This window comes from Ovis canadensis, chromosome 4, assembly GCF_042477335.2.
Source record: "Ovis canadensis isolate MfBH-ARS-UI-01 breed Bighorn chromosome 4, ARS-UI_OviCan_v2, whole genome shotgun sequence".
Classification (NCBI taxonomy): Eukaryota; Metazoa; Chordata; class Mammalia; order Artiodactyla; family Bovidae; genus Ovis; species Ovis canadensis.
Window position 1 is genome coordinate 85,729,754 of NC_091248.1, and position 18,584 is coordinate 85,748,337.

The window sequence follows — 18,584 nt, forward strand, 5'->3', positions numbered from 1 at the left end:
CCCCTCGCACATGAACTACGTAGAATAAAGAACCACACTCCCTCTATGTCCCCTCCTGGGATCCAGCACCAATCTGCATCACTGCCTCTGGATGTTGGAGGGGTCACAGCCTCCTGCCGGATCCTACGGGGATTCTGTCCTTCGACATCCGGTGCCTGCAAACCTCCCTTCACCATTTGTTTTCTCGATTCTCCATCCCTTGGCCTCGGTCTGAGTTCCGGAAGAAGTTGAGTTCTCTTTGCCTGTTCGACCAGAGTCTCCCCTGAAATCTTGTTCTTTAACCAGCCCCTCCCATGACCCCTCACTTCTTTCTCTCTGGCCCGGAAACGCTGCTCCACGAACATCTGAGTGCTTAAACGGCGCTCACAGAGCGCCCTGAGCCGCCGGGAACCACTTTCCTCTTCCAGAGGCAGCTCCCGCCTCGCTTTCTCCTTCGCACCTGTCGGGAACCGGGTTCCCTTGACTGCGTCATGGAATCGGTGCTCCTTCCAGGTGCACCGCCCCGCCCCTTTTGCCGTGGGCTACTCCTGATTGCTGCGAGTGTGGGTCACTCTGCCGTCTCTCCCGCCCTCCCCGCGTGGCCCCGCCCCAGGCCCGGCGTAGGCTCCTCCTCCTCGCTCCCGCCCCTCCCTCCCCCCTTGCTAATTGCCTGGCTGCGCGCTCTAAGTTCTGGGCAAAGTACTGGGAACTGGCCGAGCGTTCGCTGTACGCCGGAGCCGGGCGGAACAAGGCGAGCTGGGAGCCAGGAGGCCAGTGCGCAGCGCGGGCTCTGACCCCGGCGGCGGTCGGCGAGTAGCCATCCCCGCCGCTGTCTGCTGCAGCCGGGGTGGGAACTATCAGCTGTGCGTTGCTGGAGGACCGAAGAAGCCAGGTTTGCCTCCTTTCGCGTCTGCTGACGAACCTCGGAGCCCGGCACCGGGGAAACTAGGCGGCGTCCCCGGCGGCTGAGCGCGCAGGTAGGCACTAGGACGCCAGCTAGAATAGAGCTGGGGTGCGTGGGGACCTGGGCGATGGCGTGGACTCCGGAGGGCTGAAATCTGGGGGGACGCAGCCAGTCTCAGCGAGAATCTGGAGACTGCCTCCTGTCTCCCGAGGAAGAACTGTTAGTGGGGCAGCCCCGAGTCACCCTCGTGCCTGCATCCCGGGAGTTAGAGGGCCAGGTGCTGCCCACACTGGAGTGCTGTCCTTAGAGGCACAGTTTGGTCGGGATTAACGGCGAGAAGGCGCCTAGTTTGGGTCGGGGCGCCGGAGGATGCGGCGCCGGGGGCTGTCCTGGGCAGCCGGGAGACGCGGCGCCGGGGCGGGAGGCACAGGAAACCAGTTTAATTGGGCCGAGCGCGAGGCTGCACCACATCCGCGGGCTGGGGCGCACCGGGGGGATACGGGAGACGTAGGTCTTGTAGGCTCCGGGCTCGCCCGCCTCCCCGCGCCAGTCTTGCTCCGCTTTCCGGCACCGCGGCCGGGGACCGAGGGTCCTTGTCCCTTCGGGCTTCCTGAGGAGCGTTTGCAGCTTCTGGAGTCCCTAATGGGCATTGTCGTAGATCGTCCAGCTACTTCTTAAGCCGGCGCGCGCCGCCCTCTTTCGGTAATGCAATTTGTACTCTCTTTCCTCCGTCTCACAAACTACCAGTCTCCTGAGCTGAGGGAGCTGTGAAGTTGTCACTTTAGATGTGCCTGAGGGTTGCGCTGAGGTGCGACTGAACCCCCGCCGCCACCCTCTGCCCCACCCCCACACCCGTCCTGACCCATAGAGTTTGAGTACTGGGCTGAAGGCATTTAGAAATATTTTAAGCTGCCGCTGCCAAAGAGATTCATCCACAGATAAAGGTGTAGGTCTAACTTCTGATCATCCATACTGTACTGCCAAGCATCATACAAGGTGAAGTCCCGTTCTGGCCCAAGGAGACAAACTAGGTAGGCCTGGGCTAAAATGCACCCAAGCGAAATGACCATCGCCTCCATCAACGTGTGGGCACACCACCCTTTTTGGTATTCCTCATAGCACTCATCTCTTTCTGAAATTGTCTCCTTAGACTGTTTACTGTTCCCCCAACTCTAGAATGTCCATCACCCTAATCCCAATGTCAGCAACAATGCCTGACACACAGTAGGTACAAAAGAAATATTTATTCTTTGTATAAATGAATGAATGATGAAAACTTCTCTGTAAAATATGAGGAATGGTGATCTCATACTAGTTTTGATTTTCATGTTTGTCCTTTTGTTTTTCTGTTGGGAAATTGAACACATACCAGTAACTACTATTAATCCAGCACCTACTGAGAGCTGGAAATATACTAGGAACTTTGTATAGATCATCTCATTAAACATTGCTGTTGTTGTTTAGTTGCCAAGTCATGTCTGTCTCTTTTGCGACCCTATGGACTGCAGCCCACCAGGCTCCTCTGTCCATGGGACTTTCCAGGCAAGAATACTGGAGTGGGTTACCATTTCCTTCTCCAGAGAATCTTCCCAACTCAAGGATCAAACCTGCCTCTCCTGCATTGGCAGGCAGATTCTTTACCGCTGATCCACCAGAGAAGCTGTGTTAAACATTACAGTAGCCTTGTTAGCTCGATATTTCTAACCTGATGAGAAACTGAGGCTCCAGCAGGTTAACTAATTTTTCAAGATTATCCTGGCAAAACTAGAATTCCAGCTCATCTTCTCTGTTATGCTCCCAAGAAACTGAAATGTAATTTCCACCATTATAGCCAGTAGGCATTTAACTTTATTTATAACAAAAACTATTGCTTAGTGAAAAGGAGATTTATTGCACTATCATTACTGAGAGTTTCGGTAACAGCTAATAGTTATGCTGTAAGTCCAGGATGCCATAGGCTGTTATTTAATCTTCACCACCTTGATGGCAGTGCTGTGAGGTTATCTCCATTTTACAGATGAAGAAACTGCAGCCTAAATTTGGGAACCTGCCCAGGGTCAATAGAAGATTGCTGAGCTGGATTTTTAAGAATAGTCTTTCTGACTGCAAATCTTTAGCTCTTTCCACTATACTGAAATGTCTCCTGCACCCACTATGTAATTAGATGTTAACTCATTATGATAGAGTTCAGCAATGCAACATATTCAAACCACCTGAGGTTGAGCTGTAAACTTTCTGCTGTCAATAACAAGTGTCTAGTTGTACTATTTTTCAAATTGTTGAGTTTTTACTGTCATTGATTTTTGTGGTTGAATTTATAGTTTGTGGGCCTGATAGATAGATGGGGCACTTTTCATATAGGAGGAGAGGAAATTCTCCTTTCATTTAGATTTAAGTTTGCTGCTGCTGCTAAGTCACTTCAGTAGTGTCTGACTCTGTGCGACCCCATAGACGGCAGCCCACCAGGCTCCTCCATCCCTGGGATTCTCCAGGCAAGAACGCTGGAGTGGGTTGCCATTTCCTTCTCCAATGTATGAAAGTGAAAAGTGAAAGTGAAGTCGCTCGGTGGTATCTGATTCTTCGAGACCCCATGGACTGCAGTCTAGGCTCCTCCGTCCATGGAGTTTCCAGGCAAGAGTACCGGAGTGGGGTGCCATTGCCTTCTCCGAGATTTAAGTTTACTTTCACCTAAATCTAAAGAGAAATCTGATGGGTTTTACCCACTGTAGTAAGTGAACTCTGAACACAATGGTTTCTGCCTCGTAAGGAAAGTACTGGAAGACCAGCTAGAACCTCTCTTGCCATGGGTAGAATGGAGAGTTGAAACCACTACTAGTTCCAGAAACTTCTGCTGCAACCTTTTAGCAAAATAACTATATTTTGACTCTTTGTTCTCTTGTAAAACTGAGGGCAAGGTAAAGTTAGCCAAGTATGTCATGGTTACCACCTGAAGGGCTAATGACAAAATAGAGCATGGGGCAGAATTAGAGGTCCCTTTTTTCCTTCTGTTTTATTCCAGTTTTAGGGGTAGTATGCTTTTCCTTTCCTGAAGACCTGGATAATCTGTGGTCTTATTTATACTGTGTGTCTTGGCAGGACTGTATTTTCTTAATTGTTAATTCCATTTCAAGGATACTCCAGGGAGGGCTGGAGAATCCTTCAACCCAGAATGCCCACAGAAATGATAGGCCTGTGGGACACTGAGGATCATGGAGGCTGTCAAGTTGAAGGAGCCTTCAGAATTGACAGTTTCACTTCCCTGGTGGCTCAGACAGTAAAGCGTCTGCCTACAATGTGGGAGACCCGGATTTGATCCCCGGGTTGGGAGATCTCTTGGAGAAGGAAATGGCAACCCACTCCAGTATTCTCACCTGGAAAATCACATGGACAGAGGAGCCTCTTAGGCTACAATCCATGGGGTAGCAAAGAGTCGGACACGACTGAGCAACTTCACTTTATGGTTCACTGTAAATTCCTTTCTTGTCTACATCTTATTCATCAGCTTTGAGCCTCCTCCTCTGGAAACATCTTTCTTGACTTCCCAATCAATACTGTTTAGACCATCTTTATGTTCATCTCAGCCTAGTTCGTGTCTCTCTTTCCTTTTGTCTTTTACCTCCATCCCTTCCCCTTGCCCCTGCACCATCTTAGCTCAGGTTGTTAGGGACTTCTCTACTCTGTCCTAATATAGCTTTCAGGCAGATTTACCTCCCTCAGTTCTACCTTTGAATCATAGTCAGGTAAATTCTTTAGATCCAGTCATTACATTGCTAAAAATTATTGAGTGACTTACGTAGTTAATAATTATGACATTAATAACAGCAGTGGTAGCTGCTGATCTTTTTGTGCCAGGTATTGGCTTGAGTACTGTGCATGAATTAAACTGTTTAATCCTCAGAGCAACACCAAAGGAGGCCCTGTTGTTATACCCCCGATCTCCAAATGAGACTAGGAAAAGTTAAGTTTCCAACTACTTTACAACTAATACAAGGTGCAACTGTATTAGTTGTGAAGTAATCCCAGGTCCTTTCTCTCTCTCCATCTAAGGTAGACCCCTTAGCCTAAAGTCAGGATCCAGCAGCCTGGGCTCAGTGTCTGTCTCCACCCCGAAACCCCAAGTATTTCAAGGTTTACACACACACCCACACACCCACACACACACACACACACACACACCCACACACCCCCCCCCCCCACCCCCGGCTTCAGTACTTTGTTTCTTTCATACCCACGCTCCACATTCTTTCACCCTAGTGCCTCGTGGCCTAGTTATCTATTTAAATGTATGGCCTCCCTTACTGAATTGTAAATGCCTTGAAGGCAGGACTAGTATCTATTCCTTCCTTTCCTGTTTCTCACATCACTGAGCCTGATATCCTATCCAAAGGAGGTGTGCAATTGAAAAGAAAAGATTGTATTTGGTTGTATTATGTAGATCAGACGGTAGAGAATCTGCCTGCAATGCAGGAGGCCTGGGTTTGATCCTTGGGTCAGGAAGAGCCCCTGGAGAAAAGAATGGCTACCCACTTCAGTGGGCTTCCCTTGTGGCTCAGCTGGTCAAGAATCGCCAGCAATGCGGGAGACCTGGGTTCGACCCCTGGGTTAGGAAGATCCCCTAGAGAAGGGAAAGACTACCCACTCCAGGATTCTGGCCTGGAGAATTCCATGAAAAGTATAGTCCATGGGGTCACAAGGAGTCGGACACAACTGAGAGACTCACTTTTTACCCACTCCAGTATTTTTACCTGGAGAATTCCATGGGCAGAGGAGCCTGGTAGGCTACAGTCCATGGAGTCACAAAGAGGTGGACAGGACTGAGCAACTAACACTTTCACATATTCTGTGAAAAAAGTCATTGGAATGTGGCATTTTGTTTCCTACTTTTGATCCACAATACTATAATATTTCATCAATTTATGATGAAGCATTGGAAATCTTAATTATTGAAATCTATGGTAAGCGCCTATTCTGGTTTTCACCTTGCAAATATTGCAAGGAAATCTCAAACCCGTAAACAAAACATTGTCTGTAGGATAAATATGCACTAAATATGCACTTGTATCTTATATGTACCATCTTTTCATATATATGTAAAGTTGTATTAAAAATGTATTGAAACTGTTAGGGAATTGAAACTAAATTTTTGTCAATATCTTATTGATCAATGAATATTTCTCACTTTTAAACCTGATTTATCAGATCTTATCTGAATAACCTCCTGCTCACAGCTTGGCTCTGTGTGTTCCAGTCAAACTGAAGTAAGTTCAGCTCCCTTCCTGAGTCCCAGGGGCCATGCATCATGTGCTGTGGCCTCCCAGTTCCCGCATAAATATCTGTCCTCATTATGATGCAGTCCTCCTCACCCATGTTCACCCGGCTGATTCCTACACATCCATTACATTTCAGCCTGGATGGTGTCACTTGTAGGAAGCCTTCCTCTGCTCCCTTCAGGTTGAAATTGGAAAACACGCTTGGCACTGTGTGCCTGCCTGTTAATGAGGGAGCAGTTATCATACCATTTTGTAACTGTTAGTCACTTTGACTGAATCTTCTATGAAACCACTGATTCTCATTTGACTTAAGTTAGAATTATGTAGGGATCTTTTGTTGAGTATGCAGGCTACTCCATTTCTTCTAAGGGATTCTTGACCACAGTAGTAGATATAATGGTCATCTGAGTTAAATTTGCTCATTCCAGTCCGCTTTAGTTCACTGATTCCTAAAATGTCGACGTTCACTCTTGCAGTCTCCTGTTTGACCACTTCCAATTTGCCTTGATTCATGGACCTAACATTCCAGGTTCCTATGCATTATTGCTCTTTACAGCATCAGACTTGAGTTCCATCACCCATCACATCCACAACTGGGTGTTGTTTTTGCTTTGGCTTCGTCTCTTCATTCTTTCTGGAGTTATTTCTCCACTCTTCTCCAGCAGCATACTGGGCACCTACTGACCTGGGGAGTTCATCTTTCAGTGTCATAACCTTTTGCTTTTTCATACTGTTCATGGGGATCTCAAGGCAGGAAGACTGAAGTGGTTTGCCATTCCCTTCTCCAGTGTAGGAATCTTAAAACATTTGTCTCTCCCTAGGCCCCACTCCCAAAGTTTCTGAATCAAATGGCTTGAGATAAGGAGGGTTGATCACTTTTTTTTTTCCTAAGTTTTCTCATTCTGTGTTATAGCTGGATAGTATTCCCTTGTGTGACTATAATATCAACTTACTTGATTCAATTAAGTTTTTTAATGACAACTTTATTGAGATATAATTAGTATTTCATATAATTCATCTGTTTAAAGTGTACATTCAGTGGCTTAATTTTTTAAAAAAATGTGTACTTTTTGGCTGTGCCACATGGCATGTAGGATCTAGTTTCCTGACCAGGGATCAAACCTGCGCCCCCTGCATTGGAAGCACGGAATCTTAACCACTGGACCACCAGGAAAATCCCCAGTGGTTTTTAGTATATTCAAAGTTGTGCAACCATGACTTCATAATTCATTTTAGAATGTTTCACCATCCCCAAAAGAAACTGTACTAATTAGCAGTCTCCCTCCTCACTTCCCAACCACTAATCTATTTGATGCCTATATGGATTTGCCTCTTATGGACATTCACAAAAATGGCATCATTCAACATGTGGCCTTTTGTGTCTGGCTTCTTTCACTTAGCATGTTATTGTCAAGGTTTATCCCTGTTGTAGAATGAATCAGTGCTTCATTTCTTTTTATTGCCTAATAACACCCCATTGTTTGTATAGACCACACTTTATCTGTTTGCCAGTTGGAACTGGAATTTTTAAAAATCTTCCCCAAACAAAACAAATGTGCAGGCAAGCGTTAAACCGGAAGTTCCTTTGAGTATTGGTCATTGTTGTCTCTTGAGGCTAGAACAGCACCTGGCACAAGATAGATGTGTAATAAATCATCTGACTGAATAAAGCATTTTACTAAAAGTATAACTTCTGTTCTGCTGGTGTCATAAAAAAAATTGTCATTAAAAAGAGATCCTTATAGTTGATTATTTAGACCCTGATTTGAACAAATTCATTGTTAGAAAATATTAGGTAATCAAGGAAATTTGAACATGGATGAAATGGTCCTGTTTTTAGAATTTGCTGTAAAATATCTCAAGGGTGGGGAGGGAGTATAGAGGAAACAAGGCTGTACCTGAGTTAACTGAAGTGAGGCAATGAGTTCTTGATGCTGTTCCCTATATCTGCTGTCTCTGGGGCAGCCAATGTCTACATTTGGCTGTTCAGTTCAGTTTAGTCGCTCAGTCGTGTCCAACTCTTTGCGACCCCATGAATCGCAGCATGCCAGGCCTCCCTGTCCATCACCAACTCCCAGAGTTCACTCAGACTCACGTCCATCGAGTCAGTGATGCTATCCAGCCATCTCATCCTCTGTCGTCCCCTTCTTCTCCTACCCCCAATCCCTCCCAGCATCAAGAGTCTTTTCCAATGAGTCAACTCTTCGCATGAGGTGGCCAAAGTACTGGAGTTTCAGCTTTAGCATCATTCCTTCCAAAGAAATCCCAGGATTGATCTCCTTCAGAATGGACTGGTTGAATCTCCTTGCAGCCCAAGGGACTCTCAAGAGTCTTCTCCAACACCACACTTCAAAAGCATCAATTCTTCGGCGCTCAGCCTTCTTCACAGTCCAACTCTCACATCCATACCTGACTGCTGGAAAAATCATAGCCTTGACTAGACAGATCTTAGTCGGCAAAGTAATGTCTCTGCTTTTGAATATACTATCTAGGTTGCTCATAACTTTTCTTCCAAGGAGTAAGCGTCTTTTAATTTCATGGCTGTGGGGCACTTGAAATGTAGCCTTAGTGAGATGTACTGTAGGTATGAAATATACACTGTTTTGAAGACTTAGTATGAAAAAAATGTAAAAGTATCACAATAATTTTGTACTATTAACATGTTGAAATGGTAATATTTTGGATATATTATGATAATACATAATTTAAACTAATTTTACCTATTTCTTTTTACTCTTTTTAATTTGCTACTTGAATTAAAATTGCATATATGGCTCACATTACATTTTTCTCTTACAGTGTTGCTTGAAGTAAATCTAGCTCCTTGCTTGAATCCCAAGGCCCAATAAAGCTGTCATTAAAAAGTAACTGAATAAAGTATATTGTATATTATATTCACACAATGGAATACTATCCAGCTATAAAACAGAATGAGAAAACTTAAAAAAACAATGACCAACTCTCCTTATCTCAAGCCATTTGATTCAGAAACTTTAGGAGTGGGGCCTAGGGAGGGACAAATTTTTTAAGATCTCTAGGTGATTCTAATTTAAGCCAAATGAGAATTTGACATTTTTCATATCACATTAAATAGAGGACTCCCAAATTTTTAAAAAGTCTGGAGCAAAATATTTTTCATAAAAGACTCCTCTTATGTGAAGACTGGGAAATATCGATTTGTTCGAAGACGATTCTTTGTAGAAGGTTTTAGCAGGCAGGCTGTAGCCTTCCTATATCATTCTAGGTTTGCTTCATCTATGTGAAAATCTAAAAGTTCTTTTGTAATAAATGGGATAGCAACATGAAGCCACAGAATAATTGCTCCTTTAGTTACTTGCCTGATTGTTTTGTTTTGAAGTTGATGAATTATTTCCTTCATCTTAGAAAAATACAGAAAATAGAGTAGCAATTTCATTGTTCTTAGTCATACTGTTTATATCCTGAAATTGAATTTTCCCTGTACTTTCTTTATAATCACTCTGCCTAAATTTGTTTGTTTGGGAGCCAGAATATGATTGTTTCTAGACTTCTTAAAGCCCCTGGAAAAGTGGAAAATGATTCTTAAACAATAATAATAACATGTGGGTTTAAAGATGATTAAAACAAATTGCTTTCATATGAAATTTCTTCGGATGAGCATTCTGTCGCTGTCTAGGTGTCTGTGTTTACTCACAGAAGCATAGCTGAGGTAGTAAACCCAGCTCTCTGAGTGGGTATAGGCCAGACAGATGACCCGAGAGGATGTTTGTCCTCACCTGTGATTTCTGAGATCGGGAGACAGTGGGCTTGAACTGAAAAATAGCTTGAATTTAAAGCAGAATAGAATTAAATTCTATTTAATGAACAACCCAACAAGAGATCATCAGAGGGACCTGTGCCTGCCAATATGAAATCAGGTTTATTCTTTGGTTTATTCTCTATAGTTAAAGTATCACAATCCGTTTTCTTAGTGTTGTGTGGGTCAGACACTTTGCAGTATAGCATTTCTCCACTTGTGTATTAGGAGATAGTACTATGAAAGAGTCCCATGCTGCTTTTCTATCTTGATATCAAATGCCATCATACAAGAGTTTTAAAGTTATGCTTTGTCTTATAAAACAAAAAGACCTCATCCAGTCATTTGTGGTGGGCAGTGATCTGAAATGTTTGGAAGCAAAAGCTAAATAATGTATTTTGTTAATGTGACAGACATGGTTAAACCTGAAGTCAATGGCTCCCTAGAATGAAAGCATGCAGTATGGTTTTTGTCAATGAATGAGTATTTGTTGTGCTCCCACTGTATGCCAGGCACCAGGCTGGGTACCTGGCATCCAGGTATCTTCAAGCAGGTATCTCCCTTCAAGGAGATCATGAACAGTCACAGAGAATTTGTTCATTACAGTTTGGCTCTTTGGCTCCAAGGGAGTGAGTCTGGAATTTAATTGGGAACCTGGAGAAAGAAGTTCCTTTTTTTTTTTGGATGTCATGACTTGGGCTGCTGATGGTCACAGGAGTAGAAGAGGGAATCCTGGGGGTGGGGATGACAGTAGTGAAGTCCTGCCCTTCCTGTGTCTTTCTGCCAATTGCAGGAGGCCAGGTGGAACTGAATAGGAGGAGGAGCTTAACTCCTCTCGCAAGGTTTGAATTGCTCTCTGTGACGGTACACACAAGTGTGCTTATTAGTTATTGGGAGCTGAATTCAAAGATGAGTTTTTACCACTTTTGTAACTGAAACTGTATGAAAGCTAACAACCTGTTCTCCAGTATTACCTCGGAAGTAGCTTAAAATGACTTGCTGGTTCTGGTTCAAATGTAGTTTTGTGGTCTAGCATCTGAGATGAAGTGGACAAGGGGTACTTGAAGGCCTCAAAGAATGCAGGGAAGACCCAGTTGGGTTTTTCTTATGGGTTCATAGCTACTTCAAGCAGATTTCTTTATAGAATTAACTGAAGTGTCCTTTGAAGCTTGTTGGGAGTCTTTAGGGCATGGGGAACCATCTTGACTTTGAAGGGTTGATGATAATTGCAAAGAACAGTAATAACAGCGATGGTAGCCAATAGCTGTGGCATGCTTACTATATGCCAGGTTAAGTGCTGTACTTACACTACCTCATTAGATCGTCTAGTAATTTATGGCTCTCAGTGTAACAGTTTACCAACAGCCAGACAGAGGCTGGGGAGTAATCATTTGCTCTTTGATTGTCCAGCATCACTTTACCCTTTCTGATTTCCATTTGAGGACTCACTTTTTGCCTAAGGGTCTGGAATGAGGGGCCCCATTCTCCTCAGCTGTGGGTAGCCCTAGGATTCAGATGTCTCTTAACTGGAATCTGGGTTCAGTGCCAAGGGTCACAGAGGTTCTGCTGCCAAGGGCATCTCCCGATCCAACCATTCTTATCTGCTTGGCATTGTGGTCTGGCTTCAGGTCCCATGAAGCTGTGCCAGCGCCTGTCCCTCCACCCACCCCCTCTTACTTCCTGAAACTCATTTCCCAGTACATTTTTTGTTTGTTTCAGTTGCCAGAATAATTTCTCTTCTACTCAAAGAACCTGTGACTGTCACAAGCCTAGAGGGGCTTAAGTCATTTACCCACGATCACAATGGGACCAAGTGGCAGCACTGGGGTGTATTTATGTCATTGACCAGAGGGCCCCTCACTGTGGTGGAGATCACAGGAGTGGGAGATGGAGAATCAGAAGATGAATCCATCCCCAGTAGTGCCTCTGTGGCCTTGGGCAGGTCACTGCCTTCTATGCGGAACTGGATGGACAAGGTGAAATCCGCACCTGTCTAAAGGACACCCAGCTCCAGAGGATTTCCTCCTTCGTGAGATTTTTGGGTGTGTGACTGTGTTCACCTTTTCAAAGGCTTGCAGTTTGAGATTTGAGGTGCTATCTTAGGCAGCAGTTTTCAAAATGTGATTCCACAAGTTGCCATATCAGCATCACCTGGGTACATGTTAGAAACAGAAATTCTTGGCCCCACCCTAGACCTTTTGAATCAGAAACTGAGAGGAGGGCCCAGCAATCTGCCTTTTACAAACCCTTCGGTTGATTCTGTTGTTCACTAAAGTTTGGGAACCACTAGGCTAAGACCTTTTCATTTCAGTGAAAACTATGTATCATAATTGATTAGCCTCAGCCCCTCCTCTCAAGGAATGTTTGTGGGGGAGAGTTCTAAACACACAATGTGAAAGACAAGGAGAGGTGCAACACTTGCTGTGAACAAGATGTTGAGATGTGGTTTGAGCCCAGAGAGGCCATAGGAGATGTTTCTGCAGGGAAGGGGGCATCTGAACCAAGCCTTGAAGGACGTGTAGGATTGAGACAACGGAATGCTAGATGGGAAAGACACTCCAGGCAGAAAATGCAGGATGAGCCAAGGCATAGCCATTTTTTAAAAAAAAAACCTGAAGTGTAGTTAATTTATATTATTATGTTAGTTTCAAGTGTACAGCATGATGATCCAGTCTTCTTATAGATTATACTCCTTTAAAAGTTATTACAAAATAATGGCTGTAATTCCCTGTGCTGTACAATATACACTTGTTGCTTATCTATTTTATACATAGTAGCTTGTCCCTCTTAATCCCATACCCGTATCTTGCCCCTCCCTGCTTCCATCTCCCCACTGATATCCACTAGTTTGTTTTCTGTATCTGTGAGTATTTCTGTTTTGCTATATACATTTACTTGATTCAGTCGAGGTGTAGCATTTTAAGGAATGATGAACCCGCCAGTTTGATCAGAAGGACTGTTTTAAATGGGGAAAGTGAATGAGTATGAGAATGGAGAGGTGGGTTGGGGCCCAAATGAAGAGGACGCTGAATCCTGTAGTAAGGGTTTGAACTTCATTCTGTGGACAGTGAACAAGGAGGTGATATGGTGGGAGCTATTTTAGAGAAAAATCCTAGTGGTGATAGAGATGATCAGAGGCTGGGAGTATAAGCACGATGAGACCCAAAATAGGTTGGTCACAATGGGAGAAGAAAGGACAGACAACACAGAAGTATTGGCAAGTCAGAATGACAGCTCCTGGAAATAGAGGATTAAGGACCAGGGTTGAGGGAGAAGGCAGAGATAATTCTATGTGAGATAATAAATGGTGTTCGTACAATCAGGTGAAAAATAAAGTTGGAGCCCTACATCACTCCTTCCATCAAAATAAATTCCAGGTCGATCAAAACTTTAATATTAAAACAACTAGGAAAAAAATAGAATACGATTTTAATAATGAGATAGAAAAGCTTTTCAAGATAGGACACAAAGTCCAGAAGCTATAAAACAAAAGATTGATTCACTTGACTACATGTGATTTTTGCAGAGCAATTTTTTTAACTGTCAAAAGGCAATTAATTTGGAAAATAATTGCAATTGATGTCACAAAAAGGTCTAATTCCATCAATATATAAAGAATTACAATAAAAGAAAGGACGGTTGCTCTAGAGGCAAAAAATTTGAACAAATAGTTTACAAACCTGCCTACAAATGACTCTTAAGTATGTGAAAACTTCAACCTTACTCATAACGAGAGAAACAAGATGCTATTTTTTAACCTGTCAGATTGGCAAATATAACATAAAGTGGTAAAACTGTTGCCAGAGGTTTGAGGAAGCGAGTATTCATGATGGTTGGAAATGTAAATTGTTCCAAGCTCTGTGTGGAGCCCTTGGAAGTATCTTATCAACATTGTAAACACATGCACCCTTTAAATCGGCCATAACAGTTCTGTGAATTTAATCCTACTGATAAGTAAATGTGCACAGTGATATACATGCAGAGTTATTTATTGCAACACTGTTTGAATAAAAAGGTTGCAAATAACCTAATTGTTCATTAGTAAGAACTGGTTAATGAATAATGGAGCAGTTAAAAATGAGGCAGCTCAACATCTAATGATTTGTAACAATCTCAAGGGTATTGTTAAGTTAAAAAAAAAAAAAGTGTAGAATACATAGGTTTGTGGCTTACATATAATATATACCAAAGTATGTATGGGATAATTCCATGTGAGTAAAAATATATTCACACCTAATATATATGTTATATGCTTATATGCATAAACATGTATATATTTATGCATATGTACACATATTCATAAAGGGGGGGTGGAGAAAGGGTGGGCTGAAGCCAGCTAGCGTCAGCATGTAAGAACCAATTGTGTATATCTCTCCCCAACTCCTTGGTCAGTGACTTTGCAGTGGTCAGTGGTCATTTGAAATTGGCCAAGGTGTGAGTATTTACAGCATGGAAGTTGGCAAAGGAACCAGAACAGGGTTTTCATTGCTTTTGTTTCTCCAGAGAGCTGGTTGATAAACATGTACTAGTATCCCCTGTGTATCATGAATATAAAATATCTTTTGAAGGCTAAACAAGAAGTGGGTAACATCAGATTCCCCAAGGAAAGGAGCTGGAAGATAAAAGGACAGGTGTGAGATTTAAATTGTATCTTTGAAATTTTGTTCCAGGTAAAGGAGTTACTTATTCTACAGTAAACATATGAAGCAAGCCAAAAAGTAACTCTAGAGTTTCAGGCCTATGTGACTATTATTTAAGGAACCATTGACTACTACGGAAGAATATAAATGAATCGGTCTTAGGGCAAAAGGATGCTTTAGTTTTTTTTTTTTTTAAAAGGATGCTTTTGGTTTTAAACATGCTGAGGTTAACATATGTGGGTGATATCAGTGATACCCCCTAGATAACTCAGAAGAGAGGGCAAAACTGAGGATCACTCCTGGGAGTCAGCAGTTTAGTTGAAATTAGGACAGTTGAGGAGGTTTCTAAGGGAGGCCCAACCTGTCCAATGTTTTGGGCAGGTCCCAGGAGAGGAAGGGAGATGGATGTGGTACCTTGAGGAATGTCAAACAAGAGGTAGGTAGTCACAAAGGCCGGAGGACCTTATAATGATATAGCAGATTTCTTTAATGGATTGTCTATAAAAAGTGAACCACTATGCTCAATCCTTTTTGAGAAAATATAACTTGATATAATTCTCCTAGCCACTCTATGGGGGTGGATATTATTTCCAAGATTGTTTGTGAATAGGGGAGAGGGATGATTCCAAAGAAAACCAGGAGAGAGCTCCTGGGAGGGATGTTAATAGATCATACCTTGGAGACCTTTTAATGTGGAAAGATTTTTAAGGTTGGATGGAGGGAGCGGTGGGCAGTTGCAGACCCACCGAAAGTGTGTGAGCTATGAAATGTACTTCATCAGTGTGACTGGTGGTCACACACAACAACCAAATGTTGTATTCCACTGTGTGTTCAGTGGTGGGGAGGATAGGAGCCAGGGAGAATTCCCATCAAACTTTGAGACAGATCAGGGAGACGGCCTGTGAGTACACGTTTGCAGTGTCGGCCCAGGAACTGTGATGTCTTGTGCCACTTCTCTCTCCGTTAGTTTTCTGACTCAAGCTGCATATGCCTCTGTGGTGGTGTATTGCTTATCTTTTTTTTAATCTTTCAATAAATTATGGGATGGAGGCTATATTTTCTAGATGACTGTGACTGTGGAATAAGGAAAGTGGAGGTTGATGAAGGAATGATTATTTGTTGACATATATTTTGGGGTTTCCCTTGTAGCTCAGATGGTAAAGAATCTGCCTGCAATGCAGGAGACCCATGTTCGATTCCTGAGTTGGGAAGATCCCCTGGAGAAGGGATTAGCAACCCACTGCAGTATTCTTTCCTGAAGAATTCTATGGACAGAGGAGTATTGCAGGTTATAGTCCATGGGGTTGCAAAGAGTCGGACACTACTGAGCGACTAACACACATATATTTTTATGTATACGGTTTATTTATGACATGCTAAGAATTAATATTCCTGTCTCACAAGACACATATGAATCCCGCCTCTGTTATTTAGAGAAACACTGTGTTTACTTCAGCGGTTCTTTTACCTTGTATGTGTACAAACGGTATAGTTTTCACCCAAATTTGGTTTTCAACTCAGTCTTTCTTTAGCTCAGTGTTCTGTTGTTTGTTATATGTTTGTCAGGTTAGGGACAATACCAATAATGAGGTGTCAGATAGGAAAAGGAAAGTAGCTGTGGCCTAAACATGGTTCAGGAAAAGGCCTACATGGACTTCATGGCAGCCTGCTAATGCACCATACTCCTGACTTGTAATTCCTGTTTCTCTAGGCTTTGATCTCATGGCCAACATAGCATTCCAGTTTGCTTGTTACTCTCCATTCTGCATCATTTGTTCCCTGATGAAGGGCTGAGAAGGCTCTTTTGTTCTCTGGCATCAAAAGGTCTAATTTTCATGGATGTATGCTGATGGGTGTTTACATAAGATAGCTGCCTTTTTTGACCCACAGATTGACACCTTTGACCAATGCCAGGAACCAGAAGGCAGGATGTTGGAATCTGGGTCTCTGTACAATGTGTGGTGTGTGGTACAGACATGTGCCCCGATTATCCTTCATTGCTAAGAACTTCATGGATGAGTTAAGCAAAATAACCATGTTCTTAATTCTTGCTCTGGCTAGTTGACTCATGCTGAGGTCCAGCGTGCCATGGACTTCTCTGCATTCCTGTGGATAGTACTCCTCCCTCCCCACACCCCTAAAGGAGTTGTATGAGAATTAGCCAAGTGTCCATAGATGTGAAGGGGGTTCTGGAGGAGATGAGAGCTACATGACTGCTAGTTGATCAGGAAGCCAGCAGGAGGGGATGCACAGTTATACGTCTGTTTCTTTGGGATCTAGACTTCAGCAGCACCACAGAGACCTACAGGGCATGTTAATTGCTGGGCCTCACTGCAGAGTTTCTGATTTAGTGCATCTGTGGTGGGATCTGAGAGTCTGCATTTCAAACAAGTTCTCAGGTGATGCTGGTGCCATGGGTCCAGGGAGCCCTTTGAAAACCCAGGCATTGGTGCAGCAGGCAGAAGACTCACTCTCAACCCACCCTGCTGCTGCTGCTGCTGCTGCTGCTGCTGCTGCTAAGTCACTTCAGTCATGTCCGACTCTGTGCGACCCCATAGACAGCAGCCCACCAGACTCCTCCTCCGTCCATGGGATTTTTTTTTGAGCATGTTCTTTCTGGGACTATAGGATGCCCTAGATTCATCTTGTGTAATTCCTGTCAGCTTTAGAGTCAGTTTTTTAATATTAGTCTTGATCCACTAAATTGCCTTTACTATCCACCCGAGATACCACCCACAGTGAAAGAACACAGATCCATTTCCTCCCGTCAGTTTCAAAATAAGGCAACCAGCACCTTGAAAGGTGAAATGGCTATTTGGAGTCACATATAGTTGGTGGCAGAACCAGGACTAGGACCAGATCTGAGCCCTCTGAACTTCTAGTTCTGGGCCTTTTTTATCATTCTCTGCTGGCACATTCTATATTCGGAACCTGAGTCAGCATATTTTCCCCCACTCTGCCCCGACTCCTGCATCCTTGGGTGTAGGCAATCAGATTGAACCCAGCTGAATGTGCTACTGTCTACTCAGGACAAAGATCAGCAAAGAGGGGCAAAGGGTACTGGCCAGATTCCTTGTGGAGAGGGCCTCAGCCTTTCTGTTTTCCCATCAGAATGGGTTTTGTCATGGTGAACAAGGAACAGACCCACAGAATGTGTCTGCTACCATCAGCAGTTTGCAACTAAACTGTCCAGTCTGTCCACGACTGGCCTCTGTTTTGTGGGGAAGTGGGGGCAAAGGGAGGGGTGTCAAGTCCACACTCTTCCTTTGGATGATTCTTCTTTCCCTGGTGGAGTCAGAAAAAAGTGAATTCAAACAGCAAAACCATCAAATTTCACTTCATTCTGTGAGCTCCTTGAATCCACAAAGATGGAGCTGAACAGACAGGTTTTTGGTGTTCTAAAGGCTCAGACAACCTGATATTAGGATCTAGCTGTGCAGAATCAGTTACATCAAGAAGCTTATTTTTCATTGTGGGAGGAAATAGTTCTGTCATCAAAAGTTTCCTAAGATGCAGGGAGTAATGTTGACAGAATTATTTCATATTAATTTCTCAGAATGTTCTGCTTCAAAAAAGATATTTTTAATTTTTTAAAAATAATTCACAGTAGGTGATCTGGCTGAAGAATTATTCCTGTAAAGGGATTTAAAGGAATTTAATAAGTAATGATGTACTAGGGCATTTTGTTTTCAAGCAACAGAAACCGATCCAATGTAAGAGAAAATGTATTAGCTTATGTTGCTACAAAGTCCAAGAGTAATGCTAACTTCAGGCATGGCTGCATCTAGGGGTTCAAATCATGTCATCAGGGCCTTATTTGTTGCCGATTCCTAGCTTGTTTTCATCTGGCTTCATTCTCAGCCAGCTCTCTCCATGTGAATACCTCGAGAGCTGAGGGCTTATTTCCTACATGGTAAACAGCTCTGTTCTGCAGATAGTTGCCCCTAACCTGAATTCGTTCCTGGGACCAGACTTAGGACTGTCATGGCCAGGTGTGGGTCAGATATTCCCTGTGG

At 43.4% G+C, this 18,584-nt stretch overlaps 1 protein-coding gene across 3 annotated transcripts in view; it reads left to right on the forward strand.

Moving 5' to 3' along the window:
* The first annotated feature begins 630 nt into the window (after positions 1-630).
* OSBPL3 (oxysterol binding protein like 3) overlaps positions 631-18,584 on the forward strand; it is a 195,945-nt gene continuing 177,991 nt past the window's right edge. The window contains exon 1 of one of the 3 annotated variants that reach the window (XM_069588163.1): positions 631-956. The gene's annotated coding sequence lies outside the window, so the exon portion shown is untranslated. The remainder of the gene's footprint in view (positions 957-18,584) is intronic. The other 2 variants (XM_069588162.1, XM_069588164.1) reach the window with 2 other exon arrangements.